Source organism: Aotus nancymaae, unplaced genomic scaffold (genome assembly GCF_030222135.1).
Source record: "Aotus nancymaae isolate 86718 unplaced genomic scaffold, 86718_ANA_hifiasm-v0.15.2.pri h1tg000022l_1, whole genome shotgun sequence".
NCBI classification, from domain to species: domain Eukaryota; kingdom Metazoa; phylum Chordata; class Mammalia; order Primates; family Aotidae; genus Aotus; species Aotus nancymaae.
The window spans coordinates 21275423-21299712 of NW_026988435.1; the positions used below are offsets into that span (position 1 = coordinate 21275423).

The 24290-nt window shown below is 34.3% G+C and overlaps 1 non-coding gene across 1 annotated transcript; it reads right to left on the minus strand.

Moving 5' to 3' along the window:
• Nucleotides 1–1648: 1648 nt before the first annotated feature.
• On the minus strand, nucleotides 1649–1718 carry LOC135276423 (small nucleolar RNA SNORD74). The gene has a single exon (XR_010343965.1). It is a non-coding gene; the product is annotated as a small nucleolar RNA SNORD74 (small nucleolar RNA).
• Between the last annotated feature and the right edge of the window lie 22572 nt (nucleotides 1719–24290).

A 24290-nucleotide genomic window follows, 5' to 3' on the forward strand; every position in this document is an offset into this window, starting at 1 on the left:
TGTGGTGAGTGCACTTTTCCCAAAAAATACTCTTAGGGGACAAAACTCAAACATAACCTATGTTTAGATGCTGCATTTCAATAGGTCACCCCATAGGATTAAGCAAAGTTTATTTTTCTTTTTGTGTGTGCACTAAAAAATAAATTTCCCAAAGTTAAGTTACATTTGTTTGTTTTTCATCTTATTGGTATATTTCCAATATGTTTTCTTATTTTTTTGTCAGTTTCAAATATATAAAATGTGAAAAATAAACAAGTCTGAAACTGACTTCAAATTTTAAGAGTGATAAAGTATTGTGAAAGTTACTTAGAGAAGATGATTTTTCTCTGATTTATCCTCCCATATCATAGACGCTGGAGAATGCAATAGGATGGAGTTCTTTTCTCTTTCTTGAGTTTTCTGACTGTTCAAGGAAAATACCAGAAAAGAAGTAGGATTCTGGTGATACTATAAGCCACTTCCATGGGCATCTAAATCCTACAGAAAAAAAAAATCTAGTTTGCTTCTTACTTAATCATACTTGACAACCATATAGACATTGCTGGGGCCATCATGAGTAGCAGGCAGTATGTTTGACTGTTTTGGCCCCAGAAGTCTTTATAATTCTAGTCAGTTTCTTCATCAGTCCAAGCTGTGCCAATACCCCTAATTAGGCATAGTGTCATTTTAAAAATTAAAAATAATCCACATTCAACAACATCAACAATAACAACCACCTCAGCCTAAGCTATGTCCTCTGTGTGAGCTCACACTATGGAGCAGTTGCACCCAGCTCTTGGGCTCTGATTTACTTGGCATACTTCTGGTTAATCAAATTCCCCCACGGTGAGGTGCACACACATTTAGAGGACCAGAGCCCACTCTAATGCTACCTGAATCAGCTGTCATTTTTAATATTTTCATGAGTTTTTTTTAAGTGATACTTTTGTGCATAGCAGAAATAGCCTGACTTCTTCTTACTGCTTAAATAGACTGCCCACCAACTAAATCAAAGAGCAATAAACGAAATAAAAAATTATAAGATGTAGAAAATATTTAATGCAAGATAGTTTTAGTTTCTGTTGCTGAAAAAAGTTTCACATTCCATGAAACTTGTCTTTTCCCAGGGGTTAAACTTCTGTAGCACTTGGGAAAGTGAGCAATGACTGCATTAAAACGCACAAAGCATAATAAAACAATGTGATATGTTTTGTTTTTACTTATTTTAGAATGTACTAACAATTTTTTATGTCTCACAATAGAGGCATACATGTATAAAGACTTAAAATTACTGTTACTGTATTCACATTTTCTGGGGCCTTAATTCCGTGGTAGACAATATCAATCTGTAACTGGGGCAAATTTACATGACATCACATACAAGGCCCAGCAAGTCAAAGGCGGATGAAACAGGTTCACTGATGCATGCCATGTGTCTTACCTGGCAGGCAGCCATCAGCTCCTGCTTCAGGTGACCAGTGTCTGCAGGTGAAACCAAACTGTACATTTTGCTCTTAGTGTCTTAGGATGAGTTGTTTTCAGTCATAAATAATGTTTGAATTGTAAGTTCTTTTGCTCTGGAATCCAGGAGCAACCAGCCGCTAATGATCATTTTGCAAACTACTTAGTCATCTACCAGCAAAGAAAATAATGGTCTCTCTCTCTTTTTTCTGTTAGAACTGTTAGCATCCATCAACAACCTTGGATGTCCCTACCAACATAGGCTTCACCAGAGACTGTTTTCTGTTTGTTTGTTTTTTTTTTAGTAGCAAAGATAGACTACTTAAGATTTTATCTCCAAGTATGAAAATATAAAATATTCAAGCTCTAAATCATGCTTTGGATATACGTTCTAATTCTCACTTTGAACTACTTGTGATAAGATGTGGCATTTATATTTTGACATATTATCCAATATATAATTTTTAAAATAACTTAGGCACTAATATGTATCATAGTCTTACATTATTATTTAAAATAATAGAGTAAAGTGATATAGAGTATCTATGTAGGCACATATTTTTCCATGAAGGTTACATGCAATGTAAAGATGATATATTATGAAGAAAGAACAGTCACTTATATGTAATTAAATTTCAAAATGATAAAGAAAAAAATTACTGGAATGAAGAAAAAAATCTGCCTTTCAGACAACTACATTGAAGGTTTATTTTTATTTTGTAATACAGACTTTTGTTCCATAATAACTTGTAACAAGCTCAAGATGTGGAGTATTAAATGAATTATTACAACATATAGCCTAGAAGTAGGACCACATTGTAAACCATCAAAGGTATAACACACTAGAACAGGCCATGTGATTGTGGTTAACACACTCATACTGAGCGTAGGCAAACCTTCACCTTCTGGAATTTTACATGTGCTGTTTTGCTCTTTGGTTTACTTCTTCCTGTGATCAATACCCGGGCAAAGCCAGAGCTCTTCAGGAGAAGGTTGAGATTATAAGAATGTCAGCTTTTGCTTTTAGTGGAGTGATGAGGTTATCAATAATGCATTGGAGATCTTGGGAACCTTCGACATGCACATATCACAGCTGCCCCACATTTACTGTAGGACTTGCAGGTTTGAGCTGAGTTGTCACCACATCTGTGTTTGAGGAGCCATTGATGCAGTCTCAAGTAATCTTGGGCACATAGGGAAAGCTGTTGAGATTATTTAACTGAAACATTGCATTTGAGGAGGTTATTTAGGAGTGAGAATATGTCTATGAAATTGCTTTTATTAAGAAGCCTGTTCAATATTCCTTTAATAACTTTTTGTCTCCCTAACTCTTTTCTAATGTTTTTAAGTTTTGTTGTTTCTCTGACAAGTTTATTCACATCCTAACAGCTTGTCTGGCAGCAGGGTTCATGTTTTTTACTTGGGCTTTCTGGTCACGGTGGTGGCTGAGAGTAATGGAGAGGGGGAATAAGTGAGTGTGGAAATGCAAAGCTGTCTCTTGTTACATTTTATCGATCTCATTCTGGTGTCATTCAATTAAGACAGAAATGTGATGGATAGTCTCTGCACAGATTCCTGGGTTGCTCTCCATCCATTGCAGATAAAGCTTTTGTGTTTTATTTTGGGGGAAGGGATGGGGAAAGGGCATGGGCAAGTGGGAGAAATCAAAGATGCTATGTGATCTGAATTACAAATCAATGTCTCTCTAAGGACGCTCCAAAATGTCAAACATGCCATGTTTATATTTTCACATACACAGAGTACTTCTGTTGATGTATGAGATGGGTTACTAGAATTTAAGTTGGGGTTAATTATTGTTGATTTATTTTCAAAGACCTATGAGTTAACATCACTCTTCTACCAGCTCAAGATAATTAAAAATGAGCCACATAGAAAGACACTTGAATCCAACTCATGCCATTTTGAAGTTTGCAAAAATGAGAAATTCTTTTCTCATTTTTTTATGAGACTGTGATTCTAGGTTGACCTTTTTGCAAATAGATTTTAAGGCTGATACAATGAAAATAGTATGTAATTTTTTTTTTTTTTTAGTTTATAAGCAATTCATTCTAATATTTCCTATATTATCAAGAAGTGTACTATTGTGAGTAAATTTCAGAATTTAGGATGGTATGAATTCTAATTCTTACCCTTGATGACGTATTTTTCCTTAACTATATTGCTACCTCTATTTGCTACCAGCGTTATAATGAGGATAGTAGGAATTCATGGATGTGAGAAGCTCTAAAAGTAACAATTCATGTGTGCAGTGTGTTTTTTAAAGACATTAAAATAGCTACTGTATATAATAAAAGCAAGATATGTTAAGCAAACTCCCTTGTCCTTCTCAAAACAATGCCAGGTTCAAATTGAGCATTCATAATTTTCTAATCGAGGTTATGGCTTCTGATAATTAATCCACACTAAAAGGCAGTATGGAATAAAAACATAAGCAGGAGTTTTAATATTAGATCAATATGTTAATGTCCAGGCTCCCTTATATACTTGGTATGTGACCTTGGAAAACATGCATGCAGCCTGTAGTTGAAATCTTAATGTCATTATCTGAAAAATAAATAGCATTGCTCTGAGAATTATGAGACTAAGAATATGGAAATGATTGCTCCATGCTTGTCCTGTGTACTTGGCCCATGGGAGACATCCAACACATTTAGTTTTATTCTGAATCCCCCTTTATGGTTTTGACATTGAGTAATTTGGCCCTATAATAAGCTTGCTCAGTCATTTGGGAAAGGAATGTAAGTAAAGAAAAATAATACACTTGGGTCCTACCACTGTGAGTCAAAAATTTTCCAGATCCTAATTCACAGAAGCTAATTTACCAATCTGTGTGATTTTTTTTCACTCATTTTCCTAAAAAAAAAAAAAAAAAAAAAAAAAAATTAATTGTCACTAAAAGCTTATCCTAAAATTTTATTTATGGAAGGCACTCAGTGTGTTCTGTCTTAATCCAGATTTATCAAAGATTTTAAACTATTATGCTTTGATCCTAAAATTAAAGAGCAGCTGCTAGTTAAACAGCACTTGGAAATGATTTAGGTGGGAATTTAATTGAAAACCCACATTGTAACCCTCTCAGTAGTGTAGAAAACACAAAATCTCATGCTGCTGGCATATGCCTTGTAGGTATTGTTAAAAACTATACATATATATGTGAGGTGGGACCTGACCATCTTTATTTTTACTTTTTCCTTCTGAGGTTCTGCATTTTTAAATTGGATGTTTAAAGAAAACCATCATTATGAGTCAAGGCTTATCAGATATACATCAAAGTAGAATTGACATCTATTTAAGGAAAATACATCCATAAGATGTAGGTAGTATATAAAGAAGTTTTTCTACATGATCCAAACATAAGACATAATTAGAGCAGGGCTGGGAAAAGAAAAGGATGTATCCTAAATATTTCACATGATTTTTTTTCAATTGTCTACTTTGTGTGTGCTAAGACTGCTTAATGTATCCTTTACAAAAACACTACCAACACTTTGACTGAAGATGTAATGAGAACAAATTTCTACACTCTCACGTCATCATTGTGCACTCAGTAAGTATTACTGGGTAAGGAACACATTTGTGTGCTTGTGTTGGAAATTAGTGCGAATCATTTTATTCATTTCATAGAGGGTATGAATAGTACTCCTTGATGTCCTGGGATAGTTTTATAATTTTTCCCATGTAGGGTAGGAATTGCAGTGGTATGTTTGGTCGTTCTCATATCCTTTGAGCTAGTTCAGGTCTAATCTGGGTGCGGGGTGCTTCTCCACTCTCTTGGATCCAAGAAGGTGCTACTGAAAAGCAACTTTCCAAGTTGTACTATATTCAACAGCTAACTGATGGGATTTTAAATATTCCATAAGGTAGGTTTTAAAAAATTACGAGTAACTATGATTTGCGGAATTTACAGAAACAGAGGCTCTAGTTTGGGATCTTAACTAATACATTGTAAGTTTCAGTGTTCAGTTCCAGAAGAACATATAACCTAATCATGTGGCAATATTGCCTTCCCTTAAATTCTTAAAAAACTGTTTTCATGGCAATTTACAAGATAGTTAAGCACGAGTTGCCAGTGATATATGTTTTTCTTTTTAAAAATTCTTTGCTGCCTGTAGCTAATATTAAAAACTTTGTTGTTGTTTACATTCCATTTCTTTATAGGCTTTCTTTCCAATTAGAATACAAGCTTTGTAAAGTAAAAGACAATTGCAGATGATAAAGGAAGGTTGAAGTAATCACGATGACAATACTTAGTGCCCTCAAGAAACAGAAGGGTTCTATATTCTTGTTTCTTATTTTCCGTTCATCAAAGAGGATTTAAAGGAAGATGTCATCACTTAGACCCTAGCAGTTCCTTCTCTTCTACACTTAACCCTCTACTTTACATTATTGAACTAACAAGATGTTCTAGGCATTCTATTGCAGGCAAGATATAAACAATTTCAAATTTATCAGCTGTATACAGGATTATGTTAAGTTTCGTAATCATTGTGTGCCTATCTTTATGTTTGCAGGATTCTGACGAGTATCTGCCTCCATTGGTCTCTCTGTCTTTGTCTTCATATCTTTCCTGCATGGCTTTCTGGCCATAGCAACATGGTTTGAAATACTTCCTCAGCAGTCCACTACGATTTATCTCAAATAGATTATTCTTTTGAAATATCAAAGTATTTCTTAATATCTTTTTTTGTTAAAGTTCCAACCTAAGACAACTTCAAGTTGATGTTCTCCAATTGAGACTCCGATTCAATGAAGTCCATTCTCTCTATTGGCTCGTTCTGTCTGAGTCTCTCTCTCTCTTACTTTTCACACCTTACTCATCTCTTCCTCTCTGTTTGTGTTGGCAACTCTTTAGAATGCTAACACTGGAGTTTTGAATATGGCATGAATCTTAGTGGTCACACACTTCATCTCTGTTCTTTCACAGGTGAAGGTCCTGAGGCTCAGAAAAGCTACGAGAGCTTAAATCTAAGAGGAAGTTTAGGAAAGGTCTTTTCCCTATGGAGGCCTCTAGATGCCTTACTGAGGGTCAACCCTATCATCTTATCTTAGAGTTTGCAGGGCAGAGTTCCTTGTCTTATTCATCTTTCTGCCCACAGTAGCTGGCACCTTGGAGGAGGCCAATGTGTGCTTGAAATCTTTATGCCATATCTGAAGATGTTTTTAACATATGATGAGTTAAAATAGTCAGAAATCTTTATGCCATATCTGAAGATGTTTTTAACACATGATGAGTTAAATTTCATCTTCCCAAATGCAGATGTCCTAATTATGGTTTCTGAGCATGAGGAGGAATTTGAATGTTTTATAACTATGTGTTGATAATTTTCTCTTTATTGAGATCTGTTACTCCTAGAGGAAAGAGTTGGGGCCCTGTTTTTCTGTTTCTCTTCAGATCATTTCTAGAGATTAGTATTAGCATTAATATTCTCATAATTTTTATACTAGAAGAAGGTATATCCAAGCTTGTTTTCTGAGTAAGATTCTTTTTGAGAATAACTGGTGTCTGCTACACATAGGAATTTGATAAGCTATTTTGGTAGTATAAGTTTGAACAATATTCTGTTAAGAATAGAAGATATACCTTCAAATCACACATTGAAAAAGATATCCTGAATGAAACCTAGAAATTCTTCATGTGGATCAACCTTCTCACTATATTCCCACTGAAGTATTTTACCTCCTCTCTCATCAAAATCTGATTCATCTCTTATGGGTTTTTTGTTTTGTTGTGTTTTGTTTTCAGTCATTAATGAGTATAATGTCAGCCTTTTGGCTATCACTTGAATTACATAGTTGAATATTGAACCAAATTTGTCTCTGGCCACCAGGCACAGTAAGCTTTCTAAAAGACTGACTTGTAACAGATTGAATTAAGAGCGTGGGAAAGGGAAGTGGAATTATCTGGGCAAGCTGGTCAATGAGAATAGAGGTAAGGCAACAAAGCCATGCTGCTTTCACATGTCACTTGGGAAAAAATAATTTTGGAGTGCTTACCCATAACTAAAGATGGTTTCAAATATCTTCTTGGCTTGTTTCCTATCATGTTATATTATTTATGTTTTATCCATTCAAGCAGGTTCATAAAGAGAAAAGCTCACTATTTGGGCTAAGCCATAAAAAACCTCAACCGGGTCCAAGTGTTCCATGACTCTGTTGCATTTGGTCAGAAAGCCTATTTGGTCATTGTACTCAAGGATGATAAAAGTCCTTGAGGATTAACTCTCACATAATCACATTTACAAGAAAACCAACAATAGAAAAAAGAAACCTACCATGGATAAATGGAGGATGTATATACTTGCTAACTGGTCAAAACATTTTCTTCCCAGTGGAATAGTTAATTCAGGAAATCATATTAGTGTGTGTATGACCATTACAGGTTATAAAATCAAAATAAATTGTATACATTAATCCTAATGATTATCACCAGATAATTATCACTTGAATTTCCAGTCAAGTGAATAGGAATCAGGAGTCTCTAACATGGTTGGTGGAAAGCTCCCATCAAATGGACTCTGCTATCTTGTCCCATTTTTATACTCATGCATATTATCATTGCTTATAAGTAAAATAAGTCAATGGAATGCTTGGTATCATTAAAAACAGATGAAGGTAACTAGGCAAAATATAATCAGAAAAGTACAAACTAGTTAACAAAAGAAAGAATGTCACTGATAGGCATAGATGTCTGTTTTGGTCCTCTGTTTATCTATCAGTCTGTTTTTATTTTAGCAAGTAGCAGTTTAACTAGCAAAGTTTCAAATGCAAGAAAAAAACAATGTGGGATTAGAGTACCTGTAATTTTTCTTCCAGATTTCACAAATATATGCAAAAAGTCCCTGAACAACTCTACTATTTTACTAACTTTCTAAATTTTGGAAGATAGATTTTCTGTTTTTCTTTTATCATCAAAAACCAATCAAAGTTGTCTTATGTGAGCTCTACGTTCAGCAGAGAGTGACGTGAGTGTACAAAAGACCACTTTTTACCTTAAGCAATTTGCAATACAGCTAGGTAGAAATCATCTTGAAATACAAGGAAAACTAAGAATTTTAAGTCAGTTCTAAGTGCTAAAGAAGTGATGCAAACCATACCCTCTTCGGAAATTCAAAAGAGAATTGGGCTTTTTTTTTTTTTTTCTATGTAGCCTGGAGCAATCAGAGAAAGATTTTTGGAGGAAATGTGATTTGTGAATGGTTCTAAAAGAAAGAGACAGACAAACCAAAAGAGAAAAAAAAATTCCAGAGAACTCTATATCTCTGCTCACAATCTCAGGACCATGGAGAAATACTTATTATAGATGGAGAAAATGGACCCACAAAAAATTGCCCCAGGGCATCACAGGGGTTATCTAGAGCAAAAAAAAAAAAAAAAAGACTAACATTCATTGTATGTTTGTGCTCTGGTTGACCTTAATCAGTGGTTTTATGATCCAAATGAAATTATGTGTCTCAATGAATATAAAACAATAGGGGCACTTTAATATGTTGGGCAGGTGAGTGAGTGAACATATGTAGGGAAACATTATTTTCACATCTTGTATAAATTCATGAGAGGTACTTATCTGCCAACACCTTTTAGATCTTTTTTGATGTAGACTAAAACATTATATATTCACAATGGGAAACAGATGTATAAAATATCATAAGAAGCAATAACATGGGCCAGGCACGGTGGCTCACACCTGTAATCCCAGAACTCTGGGAGGCTGAGGCAGCAGATCACGAGGTCAGGAGATCCTGATCATCCTGGTTAACATGGTGAAACCCCGTCTCTACTAAAAATACAAAAAATTAGCCAGACATTCTGGCATGTGCCCAGCTACTTGGGAGGCTGAGGCAGGAGTATCACATGAACCTGGGAAGCAGAGGTTGCAGTGAGCCGAGGTTGTACCACTGCACTCCAGCCTGGGCCACAGAGCGAGACTCTTGTCTTCAAAACAAAATGCAATAACTTGTGAAACAGGCCTCATAGTTTCCCACTCATCTACCCCTGAAATCCTGCTCCTTTCCAATTTCCCGTCTCTGTAAATGGCAGTAACACTCACCCAGTATCTCAAGTGTAAAACCTAGGTGTGATACATTTCTCTTTTTTTCTGACACCCACATTCTTTCTGTCAGCAAGTCTTGCCAACTTGACTTTCAACTCTGTTAGTACAGTCAATTCTCCCTACCCCAGAACTACCGCTTTTCCTGGAGCCACTGTCATCTGCTACAATAACCCTCTAAATGATATTTCTGTTTCCAGTCTTCTCCCGCTAGAGTTAATTTTGCTCACACCAGTTAAGGTGATTTTTCAAAAATGCAAATTAGATAAAGCTTTCAATAGTCTCTCATTCGAAAAAATTTTAACTGCGTACCCTTGCCTACTTGAGCTTGCATTATGAAGCTTCTGCCTATGTCTGGCTTCATTTCCTACCACTCTCCACTAGAGTATCATGCCCTAGCCACATTGGCCTTGAAGACATTCCTCTAACGTGCCTTAATCCTTCTAGTCTCAGAGACTTTACACTTATTCTATCTGCCTAGAATACTCAACCTTCATATAGGTTTCTCTTTGTTACGTTCATGCTACCACTAAAGCATCTCTTCCTCAGAAAGACCTTATCTGACCTCCCAACCATTACTTCCAACTCATTACTCTCATCTCGTTATCCTCATTTGTTAAGCATCGTGGGACTTGTTACTCACATTATATATTTATTTGTTTATTTATATGTATTTGCTTATTGTCTTTTTCCTGATGTAAGTCCCATAATAGCAAAAAGACATTGTCTCTTTTGCTCATCCCCAGGATCTAGAAGAATTTAGGGCACAAAAGAAGTATTTGACAAGTTTTTGTTGAATGAATTCATTAAAGAAAGTGGAACATAGTTTGGAAGACTTCTTCTGAAGGAGTGAAAAGTTATTTTGTAGCCAGGAGGGCCTGGATTATCATCTCAGTTTAGACACATGCTTTCCTTCTGGACTTGGAGAAATCACTAAACACCTCAGTTTTTGCCTATAAAAAATGGAAAAACACTAATTATAAGTCTGGTTTGCAGAGAAAATTAGAGATAATAAACATTATCAACACAATGGTTGGCCAATAGAAGATGTTTACTGATATAATAATAAAGTAGTGAATGTAAGTGTAATAACCCCAGGAGGCTGAAACAAGAATCACTTGAACCTGGGAGGCAGAGGTTTCAGTGAACCGAGATCACGCCACTGCACAGCCTAGGCAACAGATGGAGACTCCATCAGAAAAAAAAAGAAAAAGTAATGACTCAGTGCCCCGGATTCTAGCCAGAATTCTTCACCAAAGAAACATAAAATATAAACACCCACTCCCAACCCTTCAACTCATTATCAGTGACTTCTATCAGACTCTTGAATATGCACCCTTGGGAAATGAAGTGAGAACCATAGCTTCAATAGTTTAAACTCATATGGGACAAAACAGTGAAAACACACCAGAGGGAACAATCTTACACTGGAAAAGAAATCAACCCAATGATCTAATGTATCTTTTTATTATTTCTTGGGAGAACTTGTATGTTTAATTCATAGAATTCTTTACTGTTTGTATGTTGGAATTCACTTACATGAAAACTACACTCCTATCAACAAAATTGGACTTTAAAAAACCCAAGGATTTTAGTACCAAAATGCTTCTGTGCAATATATTAACATTCATTGACCAGATGAATCCCCACGTGCACTTTGTGTAAATTACAAAAAGTTGCCCTTTCTTCTATGCACATGAACACATGTACCCTTGCAGGTGTAATTGGACTCATCCTTAAGGCTTGGTAAGCAAGCCTGAGCTTTATTTCAATCTCACTCACCACCTGGCCAATCTTCCTTTCACAGGGCTCAGTCCACACAACCATATGCAAGATCCTGTAAATATTTGATAATAAATACAAAGACAGAAAAAGATTCTGAATAGAGTGAACTGAAGATAGACAAAGGTCAGCTATGCCTTTCTTCAGTTGGCAATTTTTAACAGCATGTAGAATAAAAAGGACATGCAGTTTCTACAACAGAAAAGCAATTACAGGCATGTCACATTTAAATGTGGATCACTGATTATTATTGACCCAAACTCTAGAAAACATTATTGTCCAAATAGCATGCTTGTCAGTTTTTTAAACCTAAAAATTAATTTGACAAAGTTGTAGTAAGGTTAGGGTAGGAAAGGGAGGAGTTGATCAGGAACTGAGTAATCCCTGCTTCTTAGAGAATATCTTTTGTGTTAAACTTAATTCTAATGGTCTTTACTGAGTATCCTCTCCTCTGCTGGACATTTCGAGTTGTAGAAAAATGTGTGCAAACAGTTTTGGACCTCATGGAAGCAATACTTAGGAGCACCATATCAGTGTATGTATGTCTATAATACAGAATACAGTAATATAGAAGCCATGGCAACAAAGAAGGCAGGTCAAAGGAAAAAAAATCTACATACTGATAGGTGAATCAGAAAAGTTGCATGGGAAAAGTGGGCTATTGCATTGGGAGCCTGTAAAGAGCAGGTCCACTCTGTCATCTTAATTGGCTTGGTAAGCAGATCCTGGCTTTCCGTATTAAAGCTGGTCCTTTGAATGAATGACAGCACTAAAACTTTCAGCTGGAGGAAAACAGCATGAATAAAAAGGAAAAAGGGAAGAGTGGGCCCTTTTTAGGGAACAGCAGACAATCCACTTTAGCAGGGATTTGCCGGGTGTATACATGGAAAGAAGGGGTGTGAGTTGAGGTTGGAAAGATATGGAAGTGTTCACCTGTAGACTAGATTCTAGGGGAATGTGTTGTTTTTCTATTTTCCTATTGTTTGTCAGATAATATATATCTTTTGAAGTCTTTTGAACATGATCAGGCCTATAATCTATGAAGAATGAATTGCCATATGTATGTAGAAGGTATCCTTTGAGACAAGGAGTGTGAGAATGGTGTGTAAGAGGATGTTCTTATGTAGTATGTAAGAGAGACGAAAGTGAATATAATGAAGGTGACAATTTGGCACGACTTAGTGTTTAGGTGAAAGAGCAACAACAACAGCAAAAGGAAACAGAAGGATTAAAGGTGACTGACATTTTGTGCCTGAGTAAATGATAAAAGGGTGTAGAGCCAACAAATTAGGTAAAGCTAAGAGGCCTTCTTAGAACTCTGGAAATTTATTCAATACTTTTTCTTAACAAAAAGTGGAAGTTGGCCTGTAATATAAGCAGATTTTGACTGAGATTCATGATAAAGTCTTAGCTTTTTTATAACTCTTTAAGATAACATTCATTCTTGTTTATTCATTAAGCTCCAAGACATCTTATGAAGTCATATATTTATGTACAGATTTCTGTTTTATCTTATGTAATGCAATCATATTTGATTTACAAATGTAAATGAACGCATGTATTTAATCAAAAATAAAGACATAACACTGAATAACAGCCCTTAATGCTGATATTTGAATATCTTTCTCTTTCAGAGAGTTTGTATACATATACCCCTTTTAAATACCCTCGCGTTGCTGATTTATAAAACTTTTAATTTTGACCATTATAACTGACATAAATCATTTAAAAAATAGCTTGCAAAAACAAAAAGAAAGCTAAAAAATTCTGAGAAAGTGTATTTCTGGATGTAAAATAGCAAGTTTAGTAGAGGCTGGGGATACCATCAAGAAAATGATAATGAAGATAGTAGAAACAGATCATTGGCAATTAGGATTGATGCAAATTCTTTGATATTTTTAAGGGAAATAGTCATATCCCTGGAGGCTGGAAGAAGTGACCAACAATTCTGCAAGGAATAGGAAAGGAGATTTATGTATGGGGAAGACTTGTATATTCCTCTAATAGAAAATTTTGGAGATGCTGTTTTTGGTCTGACGTCAACTCAGTCTTGTTGGGCTTCCAGCTTTATTTTACTATCTACCCATGTTAAATTCCGTCATCTACCCAATTGTTCAGGCCAGAAACCCAGATGTCATACTTGACTTTTCTTTCTATAATTACCCCAATCTGATTCATCAAGGAGTTACTTTTACCTCACAAATATATTTTTAAACTATCCCATTCTGTTCATCTCAATTGCTACCACCCTGGAATGCAACTCTCTCCTCTCACACCAGAACTATTGGAATAACACCCCAACTGTTCTTCTTCGGTTTTTCATCCTTCTCTTTCTCTAACTTCTTTCCCATAGAGCAATCAGATTTAGATTTTTAACTCATAGATCTGATAATGTCATTCTTTTCTTAAAAACTTCCAAAGTCTTTTCATTATACACAAATTGAACTTTGAAAAAAAGGTGCAAAGGTCCTGTATTAACTGGCTGTTGCTCATCTCTCTTGATATGGTTTGTCTGTGCCCTCACCTAACTCTCATCTTGTATTGTGTTTTCATTATCCCCACTTGTTGTGGGAGGGCCAGGTGAAGGTAATTGAATCATGGGGCCAGTTTCACCTGTCCTGTTCTCGGGCTAGTGAGTTGGTTTTCACGAGATCTGATGATTTTATAAGGAGCTTCCCCTTTGGCTGGGCTCTCACTCGTCTCTTTCCTGCCGCCGTGTGAGGAAGGATGTATTTGCTTTCCTCTTCTGCCATGATTGTAAGTTTTTTCTGAGGCCTCCCCAGCCCTGCAGAACTGTGAGTCAATTAAACCTCTTTCCTTTATAAATTACCCAGTCTTGGGTATGTCTTTATTAGGAGTGTGAGAACAGACTAATGTATCTCTCAACTAATCACTCCTTTGCCCAGAAGGGATCTGCTGCAGGGAAGATATTCCTGGCATGAGAAGCAGAAGGGAGAACCTTCTGTCCTTCCCCACCTCAGGCTTGTATTCCACCTTCATCATCTTTTTAAGGGCAGTTTCTACTGCACAGTGATTAAAGTTGCAGTGGGGTGAAGTATGGATATCAGGGAACCCCCATTTTATTGTTACTGTCTTTACTGCACTTCCCACTCTCTAGGGAGGGTGGTTTGATGCTCTTTGGATGCTTTTGGGTGCATATTAGAGGACCTCACTGGGAACATTTGACTGTACTTCCTATGTATTGGATAATAGAGTTTCCTCTCATTGCTGTGTCATCCTCAGCTCACATTTTTAGGGATCTATTCCACACAACTTTCTCCCTTATGATGTCCGTTATTCTTCCAGGTGCTCTGTTAAGAGTTTCTTTTCATGCTTAGAGCTATGAATATGGTCCACAGACTATAATAATCTATTTTTGCACCAATAAATTCTGAGAATTAAGCAGATATCAGTATTGTAGGAAGCTCTTCTTGAATCTGAAGCTGAAGCAGTTAGCTAATCCAAGTGTAACATTTACTTGGTCCAGGCAGGATTCAAAGTCAACTCCACTCTGTCTTCAAACTTCGGCTCCCCAAGTGGTCCTACTGAAATCTCTTTCATTAAAATTGAGTGGAAAGGCAGGCACAGTGCTCCCCAAAGAAATCTTCCTCAGAAAACCCTCTCACATCTCCTCATTTCAAGCCTCATATAGTTTCCATGTGTTCACAGCTGCCTACTTTGAAATTTCTGCAACGAAGTCTATCCCAAAATTCACTTGCCACTTAATACCTCTTATATAATGGTACTCCAGTTAAATGCTTTTAATGTAAAACACTGACATATATGCAAAATAAATAAAATCTCATATAAAGTGACAACTTTCACTCTGGTTTTAAATTAGACTTATCAAATTGAATACTGAAAGAGCACTTCAGTCTGTAATTATTGGTACAGATGACCCATGTCAAAAGAATTTTTAAAAGCCAAAATATCTAATGCACTTAGAAAAGTGTCCCATCAATATTAAGTAAAAAAATTCTACACTTAAGTGTATTAAGCATTCTTTGTAGCTTTATTTTCATTTTCTACATGGTTAAACATAAATTTCCAAAAAGGGGTATATCTGTAAATTAGATTTTGAAAAGGAGCAAGGTATTTGTTTTGGGAGAAGTTCAGTAAAGGGAAGCCCCAGTTAAAAATGTCAACTATTGTATGTGCATGATAAGTTTAAAACGTATTGCTATTAATCTTGTGTTCTAATATCCAAAATTTACAGTGCTGCAATAATTTGTTTTTAAGCGGCTATAAAAATGCAATGAAACTTGTTATTATCTCATTTAGCAGAAACACCTTGTAATTTAGCTTAATAGTTGTGTTTTATTAATTTCTTATCCTGCTTTGGCAACAGCCTATTAAGAATGATCCCAACTGCCTATTCAGTCTTTAGAGCATTTAATGAGTACATTTTATTTTCCCAAAAGAGATCTAAACAGTTAACTTAAAATTTTTCTTAAAAACTTCAATCATATTGTATTTGAATATTCCTGTTTAAGTAGAAAATAGTATCATGTTTAATTGTAACACAAAGCAGCAGCATACATGTGTGCTACTCAATTCTTTTAGTTGCTAGTATAGTGAAACTACTTGAGTCAGTCCTTTTGAGGTATAGTAGGATGCCCTTAAAGTTTTTGGCTGAATACTTAAACAAAAGACATAATTAAAGTAAATAATTTCATTGGTGAATTATTTTGCCATGTAAGTAGATAAACTCAGGGGACACACCTGTTCTCAACTGAGAATGTTAGATATATATTTGTTACAAAATTGCATACCTCAACCAATAGCCAAATTGACTTGTTAGCATCGACTTATAGGAAGGAACTTGTTGCATTTGCTCCTGAAAACAAAAATCAAAAACCAGTGTCCCATGAATGCAAATTTTCAGTTAAGTAAAATGAGAAGGCCAAATTATTCACCAAATAATACCACAAGGATAGTTTTTGATATTGTTAAAAACTACTGCCTCATATATTGGGTTGCAATTGATGGTCCTCAAATCTAAGGAGATTTAAAAAACTTACATCCTACATCATTCCTCAGAGATGGTACCTCAGGTGTCCCTGCCTTGGGAATAAGATCCTAACCCTTCCTAATGCTGCCCCTGGTCCCTCACACAGCTGTTCCATCTAGTGCAGAAACTTGGTGTATTCTTATTCCTATAATGGGATCATTCTCATTTTCAAAACTCGTTTCACATGTTGCCTTCTGAAGACCTTTTCTCTTGGCCTTTCCCTCCATTCTAACTGTGCAAGAATTCTTTTCCTCTTTCTCATTATTCTCTATCATAACATATAATCCTTCAATCATTTAAAATAATCCATATTACATTTTTAGCAGCTTGAATATTGCTAAATAGATACATAGAAAATATATGTTGAATTAACAAGTGTCCCTCAAAACCCAGGATAGCACAAAGGCAATAAAAATGTGTTAGTTGAACTGGGAGCAGTGGCTCATGCCTATAATACCAGCACTTTGGGAGGCTGAGGTGGATGGATCACTTGAGGCCAGGAGTTTGAGACCAGCCTGGACAACATGGCAAAAACCCCATCTCTACAAAATATAAAAATTAACTGGATGTGGTGGTGGGCACCTGTAATCCCAGCTACTTGGGAGGCTGAGGGAGGAGAATTGCTTCAGCTAGCTGAGGTTGGGCACTGGGCAACAGAGTGAGACTCTGTCTCAAAACAAACAAAAAAACCTTACATGAATGAAAAATGGATTTTAGACCAAAGGACTATTTGATGTAAAATGTTGTCAATGTCTATATTAGTTTGAGTTACTTGAGTTACTTCAGAAATGTAGAAATGACTTTTAGGAGCAGGCCTCTAATAATCATTTTCCCCAAAGAACAGTTGCCAATTTATTTCAAGTTTTCACAGTATATCATATTTATCTTTCAAACTGTATATAACTTTTTGTTTTCTGAATGTATGGATGAAATGATTCTTTCTAGAAATATTGTCATCTTCTAACTTCTTTTCAATGTTTTTTAAAGTAAAATATGCTTAGAGGGCAATAGTTTTTCATTTTTAGAGCAAGTTTCACAATCATGTATACAACTGAAATGTATTGGCTTTTGATAGCAAAGGCTATAATACTACAAATGTCTAAATTGTGTTTTGACATTATTAAATAGAAACTGAGAAGTATGAGCCAGTGCACTGGGCTCAAGATTTGAACTTGAGGCTTTGTTTTAAAGGACAATATAAAATAAGATAGATTTTTTTCCTACAGTGACGTGTTTTCTTTGATTAGTGAATAGTATGGCTCATAGATGGGGTTTTACTTACAGTCCAAAGCAACAATGAAATCAAGTAAAATTTTCATTGCCTATTTAAGATATATTTTAAGCATATTTAGCATGGGCCTATTTTGTGACATAAAATATTGTTTATAAGGTTTTGACATTTAAAAATAAGTTTTAAATAGTTACTTTAAAAAAATATTAACTCAAGCTCATTACTTTTACCAAAATGTAGTATATCTAATGGAAAAATAATAATAAATTGTGTTAGATTGTTTTAAAAATCCTTTCAACATAAAAAAGCATCATGTTTTATATCATTTGATATATGAAACAGCATCCATGAAAAAATTTTTAAAAAGTAAATCACATTTAGCCCTGTTTGTTTCAAATGTTAGAGAAAAATTAAGAAGCTGAGGAAATACAGCTAGAGATTTTTGATCTTCCTTTAGGAAATCCTGACATTCCAGAGAAACTTGGATAGACTCTGAAGGATTAACCCGTTTCTGACTTTTCAGGAAGTTTATCTTTCATTTAAAAGGATATCTGATGGGGTGGAATACAAAATTTAAAATAAAGAAGATGTTAAATACCATGTCAGGGATGCAAGGTTAACAGCGGTGGTTTGGGGCTTTAGAAACATATGAAAACAACATGACATGAAAGTAAAAAATTTTTTTAAAACATAAAAATGAGCATGTAAGTTGTTTTTGGTTTGCTTGCCTGTGTATAAACGTGAAAGTGATATACATCTCTCCTTGAAGTTATGGCCCATGTACTTGAAATGACCTTTTTGCTTTCTAAGTGATTGTCTAATGAATAGCCTAAGCTAAAGTTTACTTTAACATTCACTCTGTCCTGGTCTACCCGAGTCAGCTGAGTTAGTCAGAGTAATTGGCCTGTCTGTCTCTGACCTCTGCATTCTGAATTTGCTCTGATGAAGTTCATGGGGTCTAGAGCATAATTTGTGCAAGTCATCTGAGTGTGGTGCCTGCTCAGCCTAAGGACTTTAGCCTGATACATCAGAGAGAAGCAGGAATAGACTCAGCTGCTGTCAGTGGTGGAGGCCAATGTAAAGAAGGAAACAAAACTGAGCAGTAGCCTGTTGAAGGCTATGCAAGGCCATCAGACACTGAGTTCTTGAGGCGGGTTGGAGGAGAATGTCTTCTGGATGTCTCCTGGGCAGTGACAGTTTGCCTGGAGGCTTTGACGTTGGATTCACTAGCCACTGCTAATGTGTGCAAGAAATGTAGCAAAAATGGTGCCTGTTTCTGGGTGAAAACATCTAGAGCACCATAGAGATGTGGGAGTACCTTCATGTCTCGGCCATTGTCTATAGGCTTTGCTTAAAAACAATTCACTTCTTATCACTAGAAAGAGAACTTCACTAATAGTTAAACAGATTATTAAAAGATGACAGAGAAATGTGGCATAAGGTTTTGTAGAATAAAATATTAAAGCAAAATGTGAAATTGCGTTTTTCTAAGTGGATAAAATCTTTCCAAACTTCAGAATTTCAGTGTCACATGATTTGCATTAAACGAATAGTTTTTTTTTTTTTAAATAAACCCACCAAATTATTTGAATTTGAATTATTCCTCCTCTATGGAAGGGGCATACTGCATTTTTAATAAGGAATATATTTTAATATTATAACTGAGAGAGCTCTAAGTTGTGATTTTCTTGAAGACATCCATTTATTACATGTTTGAGAAAATCAGGAGACTGTAAATTGAAATGCTTAAAACTGATGTGAAAAAGGAAAATGTCCTAATTTCTAAAATAAAGTGAGAGAAGAAGGGGGGAGATGGTCAAGGTGTATAAAGTATAAGAATGAACAAGTTCTGGAGGTCTATTGTACAGCATGATGATTAGTTAACAATAACGTATTATATTGTATACTTGAAAATTTTTAAGAGAATAGATCTTAAATGTTCTCACCACAAAAACTAAGTATCTGAGGTTATTTAATCATTGTGCAATGTATAAATATATATATCAAAACATGACACTGTATACCTGTATATATAAATATATATATAATATATAAATATATAAATATAAATATATATATTTATACGCTGTATATATAAATATATAAAACTTTTAAGTTTGTCATTCTAAATAAAGCTGGGAAAAAATAAAGGGAGAAGAATTCATTGAACCACATTAGTGTTAGTATACAGTGGTTGATCATGGGCTTTCTAATGATTTACATATATGAAGATTATCTTATATTTAGTGCTTAAAAAGAATTTGAAGTGGTGATTCTATTATGTGTAAATGGATTATACAGTGGGCATATTTCTTTTGTTTACTGTGATATTGTTTGTGCAAGAAAAATTCTAGAAGCAGTAGTCTTGGTCATTTTTATGTAAAGTAAGCATAATCCAAATAAAGTCATTTTATTGAGAGATGGGAGGAAGCTGGTGTTTAAATGAGGGATTTCATATGTTGATTTCAAGGTAGAAGTTTTGGTGTGTGCAAATTTTGCTTGAAATATCAAAATGGCTACATCATACTAGATTAAAAGTAGAAAACATTCTTCCTCCTAAGGTTTTTATTTAAAAAGGATTTTTAAAAACACAAATGAAGAGTGTACTCTCAATTTTTGTTTGGGTCCTACATTTCAATACTAGTTTAGGCATATTTGCTTTAAATGACCAGGTACAGTAATTAGAAAGAAAACAATTTACCAGGAACTGTATCAAGTCCAGCCCTGCAAATGGTATGAGCTTTTTCCAAGGATCCGTATTGTCCTTGGACTTGGCTGTTGTATTATACTTTAAACGGAATTGATTGTGTGGTTGTAATGAAAGTAGCAGATTGATTTCTATGCAGTGTTACAAAGAGTAAATAGAAAAATGTTCCTGTCTTGACCTGCATTCATAACCAATGGGATTTGCTGGCTTTAGACCCAATCTTTAATAAGAGATAAGATGCAAATGTAATAAAACTGGCTTCGAAGTTTAAGGATCTTTTCAATGCTCATCAAAGATGTTTCTTGATGCATTTAGATGTGTTGTATTGATTACATCACAATCACCTAGGAAATGTTACTTTCTTTAAATGTTATTCATAATTTATTATGTAATTAGCATTCATAGAGTTGTGCCTTTATCCACATATTAAGATTACTGAAGTGAAGGTTATGATACAATGGTATATACTTTAATTGTCCTTAAAATTGAATTCTTTTATTGTTATTTAAGCAAAGGATGATGGTTTAATGACTGATTATTTATGAGTAAATTCTTACATTGCAAAATATTAGAAAAAGGTATAATTGTCATACTGTAGCAGTATATTGTAGTGTTTCTTGAAGGACTATTGCTGCTGAATTCGGAATTATTATTGTATTTACTAAGAAATGAAATGCTTGTTTCCATTAATGAGCTCAATCTTTTTTCTCCACCTTTTCTTGATAATTTTGAAGTTAACCAAATATGGGTGTTATAGTTAGATTTTATATTCTAATTGTTAGGACTTTATGAGCCTCTATTCCTGTTTACCCTTTTGTAAACAAAACTCAAGCCCACAAAACAGGAAATTTAAAATATAAAGTGTAGTTGGTAAATTTGCTTTGCTATAAATGAAGGAGTGCAAAAAAAGTAACAATTCATTTGTAAGCAACAGTTACTTCACACATTATGTGACTTTTTTTGGATTTGTTTTATGTTTGGGGTAAAACAGTTTAGTATAATGATGCCTAAATGAGACAAAACAAAACAAAATAAATTAAAAAAAAAACTAATGCATTGACTGCCGATGTTTCTCAGTTGTAGCTTCCAAGAGCTCTCTATTCTTCCCAGCCCACTTGATACCCTGCAGGTTGTGGCAGACAATTCACAGGAAAAGCTTAGACATCGAGCTTGCACGCTTCTTGACTCCATTTTAAACCTTTTGTTCACACCAGGGTGGCATTTTTTCACACCGCATGTGGCAGTTTTGACTCCTATCCAACTTGTCTTATAAAATCAAAGTCTGTGATTTTTACATTCATGGGGCTGCTTCCTGAACTGCTACTGCTGTTTGTGTCTTTCCTAGTGATTGGTGCAGAAGTTTATAGCAAAATGTGTTTTGGGGAGAGAGAGGAAGAAAGCAATATGAAAAATGTTCTGGGCCTGAAACACAGGAAATAAATTTTGGATAAAACAGAGGTTGACTCTGCAAAGATTATACCCAAAATAAAATACACTAGCCTCTATTTCTATTTTTTGTAGCACTATGCTGAGTGTTCAGGCAAATTTTTAATAAAAACAATATAATATCATTTTCAGGTTGCATGATATTTTTTAAAAGCTATCATGTAATTGCAAAACAAAGTCATCCTCAGATTTATACAGTTATTTTCCTATAATATTTCATAATATTCAGTGAGTGTAAATGGATTTTACTTTTAGATATAACTATTCGGCATGCTCCATTTAAGTTCAACTATGAATAAAACAAAAGCTATTATTTAAAAAAATCTATACTATGAACCACACATTTGAACAATTTATATAATCACATCATCATTAAATTTTTCTTTCCCCTATGTTTAATTATAAATGTAACTTCAGGCATTTATATTTTTTAAAGATAAATTGTGCAGCTATTTCAAACAAATTATGTAAAACGATAATCATAAAATAAGTGAAAAATTTCACCAAATACCAAAGTAGATAAATTGGCTTGTTTCTGTAATTATTAGGAAGATATAAAAAAACTGTAACTAGGAAATCTCTATAAATAATCTGATGATAATTGCTATATAATAATTTTTCCTTTGAAATTCTTATTTTGTTTAAATAGTATCTTTTAGCTGTGTTAGCAAAAACATAATAAAATAATCTAAAACATTTGCAAGCCATATGCTTTAAATCAGTGTGTGTGTGTGTGTGTGTGTGTGTGTGTGTATGTGTGTGTGTGTAAAGGGAGAACAGAGAAGAGTTTCTGTTTGCATCAACAGATAGAGAATCATAATTATATAATCTTTTAATATTTCCTAAAGTTATAGAATAAGCACTCTCCTCCTTCGATTGCTGCTTTTTAAACATTAACAGTTCATTCACCAAGAAATCAGTTAATAGAAGTAAATCTTTAGGAAGTAACAAGTATTTGTGAATAGTGTTAAACTTCAAGATGAATATTATTGCATATTTAATTTAACTTATAGCTACAAAGTCAACCTAAAATCATCTCGGCTAATACAAATTGTATAATTTGTATATCAAAATAAACAAATTATTTTGTTTTAAGAAAAAAATGTAAAAAAGTAGTTGTGGATTATAGTCTTTATGCCTTTTTCCAGGAACACCTAATTAAATTAAGTTCATTTGAATTATTACAATATTTGAAATATGAAATGGATCATAAATTAAGAAAGACTTCAATTTAGTTTTAAGTTTCTGGAATAACAAACCATGACTGACAAGAACATAGGGAAATAGCACTTTGTTGTAAGTCTTATAATAGTAGGCATACTAACAGACAGAACAACCCTATACTTTCCCTTTTACAGATAGAAAACTACTTCATCTACAACTTCTATGAAGTATTAGGAAAGAAAATACAAACAATTCTCAAGAATAACTAAATCCAAATGGTTAGTGTAAGCAAAAATCTGTTTAAAACAAATGAATTGCAATAAATGCTATAGTCTGGGTTTTTTTTTTTATTATGCACAGATATTTATCAAGTACAAGTTTTTGCCCCTCTTTTAGTTAATTTAAAATTTGACCTCATAAGAAATAGAAAGGAAAATACTTTTTGTATTTACATATACAAATTTTTATAAAGAACAAGTAAAATCCTTGTCATTAAAAGCAAAACAAACAATTGAAAGCAAGTAAAATGCCCAAATAAACACATACCTATTTAACCATAGTTTAGTATTAAACCTTCTTATAAAGCTAAACGGCATCTAGAGCTCTAACAAAGCATTTGAAATGAAAAAAGCAGAAAAAAAATCATCTAAAGAAAGATAAGTTTATGAAATAAAATTTACCTACTTTTGCAGCTGTTGTATTTGTTGAAAAAAAAGTATGACTTTATTTCATGTGCATGCCAAAGAATGTAGAAATACTGTATATTTAGTTCATCATTTTTCATTATCTAGTATAGTAAACCCACAACTTTTATTGCTTTAAATTTCTTATTTTCTACCCTCCCCGCCTACTCCCTGGATTTCTTCAGAGTCTCTTCCGGCCAGCTTATCTTCTGTTTGAGGTGCATCAAAATAAGGTCCCCAAACAGACACACACAAAATAACCACCATCCAGCTGAGGAGAAATAGGTTTTCTGCCTTTGCCCTATCCTTATGTGTTAATAAAATCGGCTCATACATTCTGCCACAAAATTCAGCTTGGAAGTAATCCTCTGCTTCTTGGAGCTGGATGAAAAGAGTACTCATTGTGAATTATGTTTCATCTGTCACAATAACCTTCTTTATTCTGTCAGGGACCTCCCCTTTGCCTGTGGCAATTAGAGAAAATAGGTATGCGTTGAAGTATGAAATAGTGGGTTCTTAAAATGAAACAAAACAAAAACAGAAACTGATGACACATACACACAGTTCTTGCTAAGCAATATACTGAAGATCAGTAGAAGAGGCATTTTAAAGTCATTCTGATTTTACAAGAACACAGTAAAAATGCTTTTTAGAATGAGCAGGTGGTATAGTTGCTATTAGTTATTGTCAACATTAGTTATTGATGACAAGCTGTGAATTATAATTGTACTAAAAATGAAGTGTAAACATCTTTTTAT